We start from the raw sequence: 16,371 nt of genomic DNA, 5'->3' as shown, positions 1-16,371 counted from the left end.
GAACGCTGCGGTGTGAACTAGAGCCCAAAATACCATTGGAATACATTGGACGCAGTTTTGATCCGGTCTATAACTGCTCTATAACACGCTTGGTGTGAACAAGCCCTTAAAGTAGACCTGAAGTCTTTTCTAACCCTCCTCATTTGACCACCCTGCTTGATTGCATTGGGTCGGACAAATATTTATTTCTCAGGAAAGGGCTTGTTTTTAACCATTTAGCAATCAAAGACTCAACTACACAGTCAATTTTCACTACTGTCACTAGTTGGTGGTCATCGCATAATAAGGTGACTGCCAGCAATAGGTTAAATACGTCCTCCAGCCAAGCATACAGTGGACATACTATATGTGAGTTGGTTTTTTTTTTTCTTGCCAAAATAATTGATCCACAATTTTCTGCTGCATATCCTAGACAGTAGGTTGCAGTCAAGCTTGCAGTTTTAAGTGCAATAGAGCCTGATTGGCTGACAGTGCATGCCCTCCCACTCTATGTATTTATATGTTGCATAGTCGATTGGGGGAAGATCCAAAGATACTGGCAACAGAAGGGTACTTTTTTTTCCCATTCTTGCTTACCATATTAAATTGCTTGGAAGCATGAGATAAATGGGGAGATTGAAATGCTATCACCCCCATAATTAGAGGCAATGTGTGACACTGAAGCTGTCACCCATCGGCTCTATAGATCGAAAACTGAGCAATCACATAACGTTGATCTCTCAGTTCCGGATTTTCTCCCTGCAGAGAGCGATGACTGTCAGTCACTGGCTGCCCTTTGCAGGGATTCCCCCTCCCATCTCTGTTCCTCCAGCACTGACAGAGGGACGGATGGGGAGGAGGAGGGTAATTAGGTGGCAGGGTGGATCCCGACAATATTGTCGGAATCTTTGCTGACCACAGCGTGGCTCTGTGCCGTTAGCATTTAGCAGGCAATAGCCCACTATATGCTGAGCTTTGGATCACAGGAGCATATAGTAAATGTCCTTCTGTGACCCTAAAGAGTACTTTGGCCAAAAAAGGTCTTTTAAATAACCTATTCATTGATTCATGTTTTTGTACTGTAGGCTAACGGCAGATTGGTGCTTTTTGCACAGTGCCTGACAATTACATCAACTTGCTATTGAACTTGCAAAGTTTTCAGTCCATGCAGCAGGACTATCAAGGTTACTGTCCTAAAAGATGAGAGAACTATGGGCTGGCATTGCTAACATCCATCTTAAATTGCTAGTTGTCTCATTGGTCTTCAAGCTTCAGTACTTGACTTAGAACAAGTATGCCGATCAGAAGTTCTGACTTCATGTCCAGGTTTTTAACTCGGAAGGTATTCATGTCCATGAGATCCAGAGCAACTAGAAATTCCAGGAGGGATCAGCAGTTACAGCCCAGATACAACTGTCACTACAGGTTTCCTTTTAAAGAAAAAAAAAATCAGTTGACACTGCAATAGCAGCAGAATTTATTTTGTTAGCAGAATATTTTTTTAAAATAATGTATTAAAATGTGCCCTTTTGGTGGAAATGGAAGGAAATGTTCTTTATCTGTTCGGTGACAGACATGACAACTGAACAGCTAATTTCCTGCCCGAGATAAATGGTGACAATATTGAGCAGTCTTGGTTCTGGCCATTTAGATTACTAGCATTGCATATAGTGAAAGTTTTGTTATCCTAAAACATGGAGATGCATTTTTCAGTTTTACAGTTAAAAGTATTTCTCTAGTGTATATATGTGTATGTATTTATGCATGCGTGTGTGTGTAATATGTGTATTATTTTTTTACATTTTTTTTTTTTTCATATGTTGCTCTGCCAAAAATGCAGTGTGCTTCTTTTGAAGCTGAAAATACAGTTCCATTACCCTGAAATCCCAAAACAGCATTATCAGGCCTGCCTGATGGACTACAGACATCCACCTATTCCCCACTTCTCTCTCTCTCTCTCTTTCCATGTGCACACATTGGTTTGACACACAACAAATACTGTTGCCTTGAGTCCCAAGAGCTTTCCGTACACTGTGTAGGGATAGGGCTTTTGGGAGATGTAGTTCTTGGGGGTGTGCATACATCTATGGGAGCTGATCACTATAGCCCCTACAGCAGCCGAGCCGAACACATATGCTTCAGCTTGGCTGAGCCGTAGTGACAGCCGAAGCCGGAAGAAAGGTCAACCGAAGCTGACCGTTCTCCACGAAAAAGACAACAGCTGGGTGGAGCCAGTCGTGATGTCTGATAGCTCAGTTCACTACGCCTCAGGTCATCCACTCTGCTGCCTTCGGCAGCTTAGTGAATAACCCTCTATATCTTTACAGGGGAAAATAAAACAAAAGCAAAACCACTTTTTTTTTAATGACAGATTTGCTTACTGGAGGTCCACAAGTGTTCAAAAATGTATACTTCACAACAGTGTTGTGTAGAAGGTAATCTTGGCACATAACTGGTACATGCAGAAGACAACGCTGGGTTCCACTCCTTTCCACCAAAGTAGATCCAAAGCCAAAACATCTTTTTTTTTATTATTGGATGGCATAGGAAGAAGTTAAAACCCTTAGCTTTTTATTTATTTATTTTTTTTCCCCCATGGTGCTTTTGGGGAAATTTCACTGTAAAAAAAAAAACATAAGGAAACCTACCTCATAGTAAATTGATGTACCTAATGAACTGGCCCCTGAGTTTATTTTGTGTTTTGCAAAAGAACTGTTTTTCTTCTTTGCGTTTGCCAACACCTTAAAAGAATGTAATATCTGGCCCACCATTTTAGGGAAGTTCCGCTATATTTGAGTTAACAGTGCTTTTTATTTGACTCCTGGGATCTTGCAGCTGATTGATCATTCTCAAATATCTTTGTTGCTATAGCAGCAAGTTCTGTTTTGGTGCGGTTGTTTGGGTTTACTTTTAGAGCTGAGCTGCACAGGCAAGCTTGGATCTCAAAGTCGTGACAGATTAATCCCTTCAGAATAATCACTTACTTTACACCAAATAATTAGGAATCATCAGATTTTTTTTTTCTCATTGCAAAGTACAGAAGGCGGTCAAGGAAAGTTGCACCAAATTGATGAACTTTAAAGGCTTTAAAGCATTATTTATGGGTACCATAGATTTGAGGCTTGACGTGTTTGGTATCTATTTACTCGACACAACCTCATCTTGTACATTTTATCAAAGATTTGGATCTGCTTTTGTATTTATGTGCTCTAAAATGAATTGGCATGTATTTTGTACTGAAAATGTGGTTTTGATAAACAGTTGCTCTAATAATGTGTGCCATAAAATATCGCAGCTGCCCCATTTTCTTTTACAGGATCTCTGCTTTCAGAAAAAAATATAATATCAGGGTTTAAAATTATAAGTAATCTTTAGTGCATTTTAACTTGTGCAAATATGGGTTTGGCAGGAAAAAGCGAATGGTGTAAATTTTACACTTGATCAATCAGTGTCAGATTTGAATGGTTCAGATGGACACATTTATGCAATGTTTCACTTTCTTTACTCTGTTATGTTTTCACACCAGATGCAGTTGAAATCCCATTTTAAGCAAACAAAAACTCATCAACCTCGGTAAAATTGCGGCAAAATGCATCACATTGCAGCTGCACAGACTCGCACAGTTCTGGTGTGAACTAAAGGATCGTTAAACCCTTGTTTTTTTTTTTGCATATATCTACTGCTAGCAAGCAGTAGTAGATATATGCAAAAACATTTAAAAAAAAAAAAAAGTCACCAAAAACAATAAAACTTATGACGTCTCTGCCCGCTCGCTCCTGTCTGAAGATTCTCTGGCGGCCGCAAAGGATGATGGGGTGGGCACATGCCCAGTAGAAATCTTCGGCAGGGGGAGAAGAGGAGAGACACAGGGTAAGTCAATGCACGCAGCTCGGCAGCGTGCACATCGGACAGACTCCGTGAGACAGGAGGACACAGCAGTCAGCGCTGGATCTGAGACCGGCAACAGCGCTGGAGGGACTACTGGAAAGAAAAATATGATTGGATTAAGAGGCATAATTTAAGGTAAGTCCTTAAAGCAGCATGATGGGTGGGATTTCCGCGTTTGGGTGACGCAAACGAGCACATATAGGCGATCGGCGGGCTATGGACCCGCTGATCGCCTATATGTGAAACACCCGGTATCGGGTGTTCGCATTGGACGGGTCTTTTCTGCCCGTGCGTGCCCGCTAGGGGGGGCGCGCGAGCAGAAAAAAATTGCCGTCTGGGGACGGCAACCCGCAGATGCTGCAGTGCCGTCCGTCCGTTTTTTTACTACGGGCGGACGGCAAGAGGTTAATGTCACTTAAATATTGATTACTCAACAGTCTCCTTCACCTGAATGTACTAGTGATAATTACATATAATTTCTAGGCCCCGTTTACACCTAGGCGTTTGTACTTCGAAGTTACAAAATACTCAACACAAGGAATCCCATAGTTTTCAATGGCCCCTGTTCACACCTGAGCATTCTGTTGCTTGTAGCAAAACGCCTTTAGCTTAAATAAGAAGACAAGCTTCGTTTCAGGCAGATTTGAGCATTTTGTCCCCATAGACGTCAATGGAAATGCCTTAAAATGTTTTGATGCATTTTTTGGCCATTTTTGCATTATGTCACATAAGCTACTGCTTTACATTGGGCCAAATAGAAAAATGCCTGAAGCTGCATGCATGCAAAACACTCAAAAACATGTGTATATGCTCTCATAATACTTTTTACAAAACATGAAAATGCTGATGGCCAGGTGTGAAACCAGGCTAAGGATCTGAGAAACACACACGTATGTTCTGTAACTGTTCAGTTGAAAATAATGGCGTGAAACCCTTTATACACCTTTTTAGGCCGGGTTCACACCTGGGCATTTTAGAACGCAGATCGACGCGCTGTAAAACGCTCAAACAGTGAAATCCCATACTTCCCTATGGGCATGGTTCCCACCTGGGAGTATTTCAGCCCGTGGAAACGCGCTGAAAAGCCCAAACAAGTACAGGAGCTTCTTTGGGGCGTTTTCCCGCGCGTTTTGATTGGTATTCCCGAGTGTGTCTTGGGGTTAACAAAGCGGTAACCCCGAGCCACACTCAGGAATACAGCGTAGGACTTACCTTGTCCACGATCCCCGCTGTGTCCTCCGGCGGCTTCCGGGTTACGTCCCTTGCGAGCAGCTGCATCGCAGGGGGCGGAGCCGGCGGGAAATTTGAAAGTGAAAAAAAGATACTTTTTAAAAAAAATAGACAAAATAAGGGGGGGAAAATCATACCGCCAGTGAAACGCGCGTTTCACTGAACGGAAAAACGTGCTAAAAGACGCAAAAAAAAAAACGAGCAGAAAAAATACGCCCAGGTGTGAACCCAGCCTTAAAGCTAAACTCCAGGCTAAATACCAAATGAAATACATTTATAGGAGCTATACCTGTCATTTCTGTCTATCCAGTCCAGATTTGCAGAGCACTGCCATTGGACAGTGAAGGATAAGCAAGAATGGGATAAGCTCATCTGTGCTATCCGTCCTATGTGCACTTTACATGAGCTGATTAGTTTACAGTGACTGGATGAGGCTGATACCAGGTCAAATTAAGGTACCTACACTGTTTGCATTAAAAATTACATGTAACGATGTATTAAAGCATATCTAAACTGTAAAACAGAAATCTTAATATACTGCCGCTTACCATATCCTTTGATATGGTGGCTTCATTTCCCCCCCTCCCCCCATTTTTACCTGGTGATCCTGCCAGTAACACACTTCCAGTCCTATGGTGAAATCACTCCCTATACTATATCTATGGAGGAACATCCTTGTCACCTTAGCCTTCTCTTCTGATTTTGGAGCACAAACAGTCCCCCCTCTCGTCATCTTCATTACATAGACGGAAGTTGTTTTATGTTAACAAAAATTAGCTGAGAAAGCAGATTCTTTAAGATTTCGGTTTTATTGCACAGCAGGTTGCAAGGACAGGAGATTTCTAGCAAGTTCAACAAGGAATTTTCTGTGCTTGTAGATGTTATGCTTATCCTGAAAAACCATCTCTAAGGGCTTGTTCACACTGAAAGCCTGTGCGTTCCAGAGCGGTAGCTGCTATTAGCAAGCCCTATTTTTTGCGTTTGCAGTGGAACGGAACGCTAGCAAAGTTTTGCCAGGCGTCCGATCGCACTGTGGGGGGGGGGGGGGGGGGGTTGGAGGTGCGTGGAAGTGGTGCCATTGAATACAATGCACCGCCACGCCCCCTCCCGCTCAAAAACACAAGGGGAAGTTTCTCAGCGATCGCGGTGCATTCCAGCAGCTACCGCTCTGGAATGCACAAGCTTTCGGTGTGAACAAGCCCTTAGTACTGGAAAGCTGCCATATTACATTTTATTCTCTGTTTTAGATATACTTTTATCAATACAGAACTGCATTTATTCATCGTTTATATATTCCTGAAGTTCAGCTTTATGTCCACTTTAAAAGTATCATTTCAGGAGGGGAAAAAATGGAATCTGCCATTGCTGACTTGTTTTTGAACATGTGTGCTCACCCTTATCCTACCCAAGTTTTTCTTATTGAGCTGAAACAAAAATGTTCAGACCATGTTTTGGGACACTCGATGCGCTACTCTTTAAACTTCATTTGTAAAGCAGGGATTAGCGTGACATGCCCAGAAATTAAAAACAAGCTGGCAACTGCAGCTCCCATATTTTTTATCTGGACAGCTGTTAAGCACAAAGCAAGGTCCTTAAAGACATGGATGAGTACTTCCAACATCAGTACCTGACCTCACAAATGTGTTTCTGGAAGAATGGTTAAACATTCCCATAGACAAACTCCTAAACCTTGTGGACATCAGTCCCAGCAGATTTGAAGCTGTTATAGCTGAAAGGATGGGCCAACTCAATATTGAACCCTACCGACAAAGACTCTGATGCCATTAAAGTTCATCTGCGTGTAAAGGCAAGCGTCCCAATGCTTTTGGCACTATAGTGTATGTTAGAAGGGAGTCTGAAGAGCGGTGTCCAACCTTAACACACTCTTTCCAATGTTTGGTCCTGCAGACTTTGACTAGTGACTGGCAGAGACAGTAGTGCTTCTGCCATTATAAACTCACCTGGTGCATAAAGGACATCTTACTCTACCAATGGTTGCACTATGGAGCAGTAGTCTGGCTGGTGCTGCCAAGCATGTAAGTTCTGAATGCTGCTAGATGTGTTAGAGAAGGCAGTCATGCTGGGGTGCTCCAGGTAAAACTACAAAATATATTTATTGGGACTTTAAATGTACTTCTTGTTTCTGTGCAGCTTGTCCACATTTCATTTCCAGGAGGGCTGTAGGTGGGACTAGATGTGTGCCATTTCTAACTGCTGCAAGACTCAGTGAAAATATTTTTTTTTAGCATGCACCACTCACATGGCAAAGAGGGGTATGCTTATGCTTCTACTATTCCTTCTTTCTTCTATTAGCTCTTTTATTAGGAGTGAGGCTGAGCGACCTATAAGTCCCGAGTACAGAGCTAAGCTTTGCTTGGATTGCACAAATCATGTACCAGAAAGAGTAAAATGGTGAGAAGCTGACACCTAAGGAATAGAAATCCTCCCATAGAGGATGAGATCACATGCCTGTCAGATCATTGCCACACACCTGATTTCTAGCAAGGAGGAGTTCAGTGTCAGGATAGAACGGGTTAAAATCAGAACACGAACAAAATCTGCTTCATATTCAATGCTTCTTAAACTGTACAGAAAAATAAAAATCCCCAACGATGAGTAGCATCAGCAAAATGACAGTATCTGCAACTGTATATTTACACCTCTATTGTCTTTGCTATCCTCCCTTTTTATGGTTTTGCTGCGCCAAGAGGAAATGGCTTCTTCCCAGGTGCCTCCAGGAATATTTTCCCGTGTCTTTATTTGATTTACGTCAGACTGCTAATAAAATATTTGTGATGACTGGAGGAAACCTGCTTTCTGGAAAACAAAATCAGAATGCAACATGGGAAGAAATTACAAAAGCAATGGCACAGAATGAGTACATTGTGTGATTGAGACACACACAGTGGTGACCAGCTCACATCTTCTGTCAGTGCCCCATCTAGTGGTCAAAGTAGAGCTGTGCCAGATTAAAACGTGCCTGACAATTTCCTGGCATACATATGCAAGGATTATGAAAGAACTATATTGGAGCTCTGTGTATTTAATAACGAAGGTAAAAACATTACAGTCAGATGTCACTGGATATGTCTATAGTTACTGTAGAAAGTCTACAAAGATCAAACACCACAGTAAATTATTCTTACTGATGCTCATAATGGTTATCACTGATGTTTGAAGAGTAATCTGTAGAACATTGTAGGAAGACTTTGAGGGAATTTATTAAAACTGGAGCAGACAAAATCTGGAGCAGCTGTGCATGAAAACCAATCAGCCTCTCTCTTTAGGTGCCCATACACTACTCGATTCTCGTACGAGAATCGAGCAGTGTGAACGAAGACGGGCGACCGTTTTTACTGTACGGTCGCACGTCTTTTGTCGAACCAGCATGCTCGAAAACCCGCCGAGAATCGTACAATTGTCGGTGGGTTTATAGCCTGCTCGTTCGATAGCTGTGGAGCAGGCCGGTGTGCGCACGCGCACACTGCCTGTTCTGCATTGCAGTCATCATTGAGAACATTGCAAACCCAGTTATTATTACCTAAATGGAGCAGTGCCCTTATCGCCAACTTTTGCAGAGAGAGGGGCTGTGGGATGGACCAGAGCAGGAAAACCCAATACAGAAAACTACAGGAGAGGGCGGATACGTGTCCATTACACCTCAATAACAAACCCAACCCCACCTGTTCTCCCTATGAGCAACGCTTCAGAAGGGGAGGGGCGGGTCAAGGTGTACGACACTTCAGGAGGGTAAGGGCGGGACAAATGTGTCCAACGCTTCAGAAGGGGAGGGGCGGGTCGAGGTGTACGACACTTCAGGAGGGCAAGGGCAGGACAAATGTGTCTGACACTTAAGAAGGGGAGGGGCAGGCTAAGGAGTCTGATGCTTCAGGAGTCTACCAGTCTACAGCATCGCACTAGCAAGTGGTAGCGAGTCGACTCACGATCTACCAGCGCTAGCTTGGCGGTTAAACTGATGGTCACCCCTGCTATAGATTATTATAAATGATTGCCTCTTGCATTGTATTGCATTGTCAAATGCATTATACAGTCACAAGAATTCCAAATAAACATGGTTACCCTGGGCTATACCCCTCTTGTGTTGTGCAGACACATTCCCAGCTGCTTTTATACAACAGTTATTCTGTACCTGCCCTTTTACAACAATTCTGGTATATTCTGCAGGGCTCACCAGGTACAGTTCATCAGTGTCACATCAGGGATACAATTACATTTGGTGCACAAAACATCAGGAAGTATATTTGCTTGATTAAAATCACAAGGCTCTCCCATTGTAGGCTTCATTGTGTTCTAATTATTTTCTGAGCAAACCACTCCCTTTTTATTAAATCAGACTATCTCTCGCTGGCTTCTCTCCAGCGGAAATGCAGCACTTTGTATCAAATCTTCACTTATCAGTGCTTTTTGTTCTGAGCATCAAAATTTCTAGCTCTGGTACACTGTGGTCAGTTACACTTCCGTTCAGATCCATCTCCCAAATCCGCATTTCAGTGATGACTAATTAAATATAAAGCCATTCCTATGGGAACACAAAATTCCTGTCTCTGCATGATAGAGATGAGTGATGTAAAGTACATTTTCACAGTCTAGCAGGAAAAGAGGGCATTTAACGCAGCAAATATTACCAGAGCTCTCAAACTCCACTTCCAGTCCCTTGAGTGCTTGTGGGAAAGGCTGTTTCTCTACAGTGTTTCTCACTGTATCAGCTTTGTCAAAAGTCTTGGGCAATAAAAAAAAATCTTCAACAGGATCCAAGCCTTGTATTACTTTCAAAACAACTTGTAAAGGAAATGAAGGACTGCATGCCGCCCATTTTATTCTGTACTGCATATATCAGTCTGCAGTGTGAATAAACCTGGCATTTCTGTAAAGTTTCTAAACTATCAAAATAAATGTAATGCAGGCACCTTAAGGGGCATATACATTACACCCAATATCTTTTGAGCCAGCCTTGACTTGACCAGGGAATGGTCAAATCAAGTGCAAGTGCTTCACTGACCAATAATAGCACTCTCATAGGGTAGTGGGCTAGCAATTGGGGGAATTAGGGCCAAGATGGAGGATAAAACATGTCCTTTGGTCACACAGGAAAGGATCTGCAGGGTAATACTTTTAATGTTATTTATAATGTGGCCAGTGTTTGGGCTAGAAACACCTTATTATTGGGGCGTAGACACCTAGAGGTGCCTACATTGGTGCCCACTTACGTTTTACAGTGCCTGGCTGCATGAACGCTCCAGTGAACTGATATGCAGAGAGTGACACCTATTATCCCACAAGGCCACTTACTGTGATTTCGGCCCAAAACAGGCATCACTAAATGGCGGACCATGTTCCAGATACAGACCGATTCACAGTTCTTTCTGGACCGCTGGCGTCCTAGCAACTAATGACATTGGGCAGGGCCGGCTGCTAAAACTACAGTTTATCTTGGTGGCTGCACACCCCTCCCTTTCCTAGCAATCCTGTGCCCTAGGGGGTTATTCACAAAGCTGCTGAAGGCAGCCGAGTGAATAACCCAGCCGAAGTGAAGTGAGTCAAACAACGTTCGGCTATTCACTCCGGCTCAGTACGGCTGATTTCAGCCGTACACCGGCTGCACGTCAGTCAGCGGAACATCCTCTGCATGAGTCGAAGTGCAGAAGGACTTCGACTCAGCTCATCCAACATCTTCGCATAGGCGCCGAACGGCAGTGAGTGAATAGCTGAATGCCGCCGAGCGGCATTCAGCTCGGCTATTCTGCTCGGTACCTCCGTGGTACCGAACAGAATAGCAAATCAATGAAAAGTCTCAAAAAGAAAAGTTGAAAAAATATTTTTCAAATGTAAATAAAAATAAGGCTCAAAAAATGTAAAAACATAAAACAATTGGCCGGAGCTAGCAGTGACAGCTAGCTCCACCCAACTGTTTCCTATTGGCCAGCACCTGCTAGTCTTCTAGCAGGTCCCGGCCAATTAATAACAACTGGGTGGAGTTGGTCATGACGTCATGGCCGGCTCCGCCCAGTTGTTTATTGACAGTTCCGCGTCCCCAGGTCATTTGGGGTGCTGATCTGTCAATACAACTGGGCGGAGCCAGCTGTGAGATCACGGCTGGCTCTTCCCAGCTGTCATTTGCAGGGCGAAATGACAGCCTTGCTACGGCTGACACTTCGGCTCAGTCGAGCCAAAGCAAATGCCTTCGGCTTGGCTGAGCTGCTCGGCCTCCTTCGGCTGCTGCACGGGCTATTGTGAATAGCCCGTACAGCAGCCCTTCGGTTTGAGCCTCATGTATGCAAACCTTTAAAAAAACGTATCATTGATTTCTCAATGAACTTGGCAAATGCACCTTTCTTATTCTTTACATGTTCTCAACAAGCAGTAAAAAAAACAAAAACAAGTCATCCATGACTTCTCTAGCTGCTTGTATTGTGAAGTAATTCATTTTCAATTTCCTTGAAGGTTACAAAGAATCTAAAATTGGTTTCATTCCGTTTTTTTAACAGCTTAGAAAAACATTCTGTGTGCTTACATTAAATGGCTGGTGGCCTGGCAGGAACTGCTCTTATGGAAAAGATTTCAGTACCTGTGCTCTGAACATGAATTTCTCCACAGTGCTTATACATACATAGATGAATGATTATTTGTTTTAAAGTGCTTTTACTGCGTGTTCAGAATATGTACATAACTTTGTGTGCAATATCTGGGCACAGGTTCAGTTTAACCTATTACCCCAACATTATGGCTAACAGGTCTTAGTTCAGAATAGAATCCTTCCCAATGCAGGACCCTGGCATTTCTTTGGGATGCCAGCACTTTTCACATGTTCGTGATCTGTTTGGACAGTTTTAGGGCTCATGCACACGGCCATAAGACAAATGCAGCATTTTTGTTTTATTGATGGCTCTAAACACAGGTGTATTGTTTTCTATGGGTCTATGCACACATCTGGGTGAAGATCAAATAAACTTGCACTGAATTCGGATACGTGAAATAAAATCAAACCTCATTGGCTGACTAAAATGACATAAAAAGGCATGAAATTGCATGTACATGTAATAGAACTCTATGGAAGTACATTGTTAACCACTTCAGGACCGCCAGACGTACATATACGTCCTCATCCTAAACTGGTTGTGCCAAGAGCCATGATCTTGATATCGTCTTTTTCGGGGCGGCTCTACAGTGTAGCAGCCTGCTAATGTTACTAAAGCTCACTTCTGCTTTAAGACTGTCGTTTTGTAACATGTCATGTGGAGGCATCCTTTTCTCTAAGGTAACCTACTTGTTATCATTCATTTAAAACTTGTTCCCAATATGTGTTTGTGTGTGCTCTTATGCAGTTTGCTATATTATAGGAACTTGATGGTAAGCAAAAAATGTTATGACATGGGTAGATATGAATTTATATGTACGAATTCAGTAACATGATTTTTTTTTTAAATATTTAACACATTTTCATTGCTGTACGTAGAAAAAAAAAGGCTTTCAAATGTGCTTTAGCAGAACCAAATCTCCTTTACTTATCTTACTTTATCCCATTTTGGAAATGTATTATTCAATTTAACCAGTGGATGGGTAGAATAATGGAATTCAGGATGCAGGTAATCAAATACCAGGAACCTGGCAACGTGTGCATCCATTGACCTTAGTGGAAATGACTGCAGAAAATACAGATGCCACCCATTTATACTTCAAACAAAGTCCATGAACCCATCGCACTCCTAACCGCTTAACTCCAAAAATGATCGGATGGGTGCAACGGTAATCAAGGGGTGGCAACCGTCATGTATCAGTAGAAGCAGAGACACCGGCACTCCAATATAAACGTGGAAAGTCTTCTTTATTGAAGAGTTGCAACATATCACATAGATGCAACGACCGTTTTTGGGGTCACGCAGGATCCCCTTCCTCAATCAGTGACATTTATACTTCAGGCACACTGACTAACTGGCTCCTGGTCTAGCCCTTCCTTAAGGCATTATAATCTAGTACGCATGCAAGTATTTACACTGTTATAGTTTATAATTCACTGTAACCATATAATTGCAGAATCTCTTCTGGTCTGATTTTAACACACTCTAGAAAAAACGAGCAGTTACCCACAGTGCAAGGGTTAGCTACTCATTTTTCTCTAGGAGCCAGAGTACAGAAAACATGCTCACTTGATCCTCGGTCCTGTGGTGGTCAGCACTCACCTTTTAGACCTCTGGAGCCTGGGGGAGAAAAAAAGCTCCGGGGACCAGTCTAGGATCAAGTGAGTATTTATTGTATTCAGTCCCTAGAACAAAACCAGCAGTTGACCCTTGCAGTGCTTGGGAAGCCCCACTGGAAGGCTTAACTGTTAATTTTTGGGGTTCTCCTTTAAAACTGAAGAAAAAAAATGTACCTTTGTTGTGGGTCCCCCTACCCATTGCAAAGTCTAACTGCTCATTTTACCTAGGGGATGATGAATAAGGTGATATACTTATTGGTTTCCTCACTCCTATGGCAGCTAGTGCGCTCCTCCACTATCAGACACTCTGGAATATGAGGCTGATTTTGAAGAGAACCTGACTGGATATAATTCTGCAGACTTACCTAACAAAGATGTAAAGTTAACCTTTTATTCAGCTTTATATCTATTTATTAGTTATAACTGTATCTATCTAGTATATAGCTGTATCTATAGCTGTATCTATCTATATCTATTCTATCATGAACACTCAGCATGTATAATTAGCAGAGTCCAGGCAACCGCTTAATACCCAATACCTATAAAATAAGTCAAAACTTTTTTTTTTCCACATTTTATTTTCTGTTTTCTGGGTTGTGGTTTTTAGGGGTTTTTTTTGTAATTTTTGTCCATTTAAAGAAATGTCCCCTTTTTTCCCTGCCATGTAGACACAACAAGAAGTGAGAGGAAATTTTCTTAGTCACTGTCACTTGTCACTAGAACAAGTGACTCCATTGGATTTCCCCTCTGTCCCTGTTCTAGTGACTGCACCACATTTCGGATATGTACCTTGTTCAGAAAGGGTATATCTCTGTAATAGGTACTTTGACAGCAGAAAAATCCTTACTGCATTTCTAACCCCCTCACTACTCTCTATTTAAAATGGAAAAATATCCTTGGGTTTAGATACAAGATTAGGAGCATTTTGGCCTTTTTTCGTTTTCGTTTTGTTTTATTATTATTCCTTTTTTGCTAACAAGCATATCGAATGGCCAGAGTTATAGTATACAGCAGTACAGTCCTCTCACTATTCAGGGATAGATTTGGAAAACAATTAAAGCAATAACGTAAAAGAAAAATGGAAAAAAAAAATCCCTTCCAAAATGCTTAAAGCCACATGAACATACAACAACAACAATTATGCAACACATGCTGGGTATCACCATGCATGCTGGACTTGGAGGAATAATTGTAGGGTGATCTTTTATGGTTACCACTAAGGTGATGACCTGTGAAGGCTTTTAAGGTCTCCTTATGGACAGTGTATTTAAACCGTTTTGTTGTCATATATGCATATCATATGTCGGCAGCAACGCAGGCTTGTTCACAAACTCCTGGTTGCTATTACAGCCAAGAGTTTGTTTTTATTTCCTAAGCTGACTGTTGGCTATCTGGCGGAAGTAATTCAGGTGGCTGTAAAGCCGCCTTGGTCACTTCCACAGGTACAATAAGGGCTTATTCAGACAGTCATGCATGCCAGTAAAGAGACGCGACCCTGGAAGGGACAGGTGCTGCGTGTATTTGTGTGCAGCAGCCTGTACTTACCTATGGGAGGACATCTGTGCATTTCTCGGGGCTTGTGCTTGGATGCAGGCAATGTGCATCCAAATGAGGGCACCCGGACCCACATGCATGCACTGGTTTGGGTCTGCATGTGACCATGTAATTGCATGCACCCGCATCCTCCCATAGGGAAGAACAGGCTGCTGCTCGCAATTACATGCAGCACCTGCCCCTTCCATGATCGGGTCTTTTTATGGGTGTGCATGGCGTACAGACTTGCACGCCCATCTGAATGAGCCCCAACATATTCTTAACCCCCCTTGTATCGGAGCTGATGCCAGGCATTTTCACCAGGTGACGAGGAAGCATGCAGCTGGGTGGCGAGTCATTACACGCCGCCTGACTTCTTGATTGTCCAGGAAGCGCAATGCTCCTTTGTCAGCAAGCAACGAGGGAGCATGGAGTCGGCTTGCCGGGCAGTGTGTAATGACTCGCCGCCCCCCTCATGATGGCATTCACAGTTAATGACAGTGACATTGTAGGCCACCTAACCACTAGGAGTTTGTAGACAAAAAATAATTAAATTTTTGCTTTTAGTTTTAGACTAGAAAGTACAGAAAATGTTCTGAAATCCTAGGGATGTGAGGTGTTTCCAAATAAAAAGACAAATACATTTTTTTAATGCATTTTTTTAGCTGTGCTATTTTAAAAATTCAAAACTGGGGCAAAAGTGTTTTCTTTTTTTTTAATACACATTATTTATACTAAAGTAGGCGTTAGGCGCACATATGTGATATAAATATATAGCCCTATCTGTCCTCTAAAAAACAATATATAATATGTGTGGGTGCACTTAGTAAGAAAGTATATTACTGCAGTGGAAGAATTGCACAGCAAAAATGTAAAAAGTGCGTCAGTCATTAACGAACAGAAACTGAAAAAAAGCTCAGTCATGAAGAGGTTAAAGGAAAGTTAAAAAAAAAAAAATTTGGGAGTGTGTGTGTGAGAGATTGTGTCTGCTGTTGTGTGTGTCTGTCAGTGTTTTTAAGGACCCGTTCACACTAGTACAGTACATAAATCGCACAGTCCCGTGTGATGCATTGTATCACGCAATTACACCTACCTCACATTCTGGTGCGGGAGGTTCATTGCATTCCTATTCCTTTAAATGGCATCCCAAATGCTCCTCCTTCCACCAGTTCGATCGCCCGCACCAGAACGCGCAGTACTGCATTGTGTTCCACTGCGGTGTTTTTTTTTTTGTTTTTTTTTTATTGTGCACTGTGATATATAATACATGTAATGTAGTTATATAAAATAGGAGAAGGCTGGATTCACACTACTCTGCAGCATTGCTGGGCATTACCGCTCACACTTAATCATACAATATTTTGAGCATTAACAAACTGAGATGAGATCTTTTTTAAATAAGGTGAATCCTTATTTACACACTTTTAACTGCAACAAGTGTCCCCATTGGAGGATTTCCCCTCTACTTGTGTTCCAATGACTACTCAAAGTTTTAGGTTTTTCTTCACTTTCACTCCCATCGTCAA

The 16,371-nt window shown here is 42.3% G+C and overlaps 1 protein-coding gene across 1 annotated transcript in view; it reads left to right on the top strand.

The window, feature by feature from the left end:
- LOC108788493 (guanine nucleotide-binding protein G(q) subunit alpha) overlaps positions 1 to 16,371 on the top strand; it is an 82,374-nt gene that overhangs the window by 44,998 nt on the left and 21,005 nt on the right. The window lies entirely within an intron of this gene.

The sequence above is a fragment of the Nanorana parkeri genome, unplaced genomic scaffold (assembly GCF_000935625.1).
Source record: "Nanorana parkeri isolate BGI_ZX_2015 unplaced genomic scaffold, ASM93562v1 scaffold328, whole genome shotgun sequence".
Lineage (NCBI taxonomy): Eukaryota > Metazoa > Chordata > Amphibia > Anura > Dicroglossidae > Nanorana > Nanorana parkeri.
Note: the sequence above shows the minus strand (reverse complement) of the source record. Positions and strands in the feature narration are given on the sequence as shown.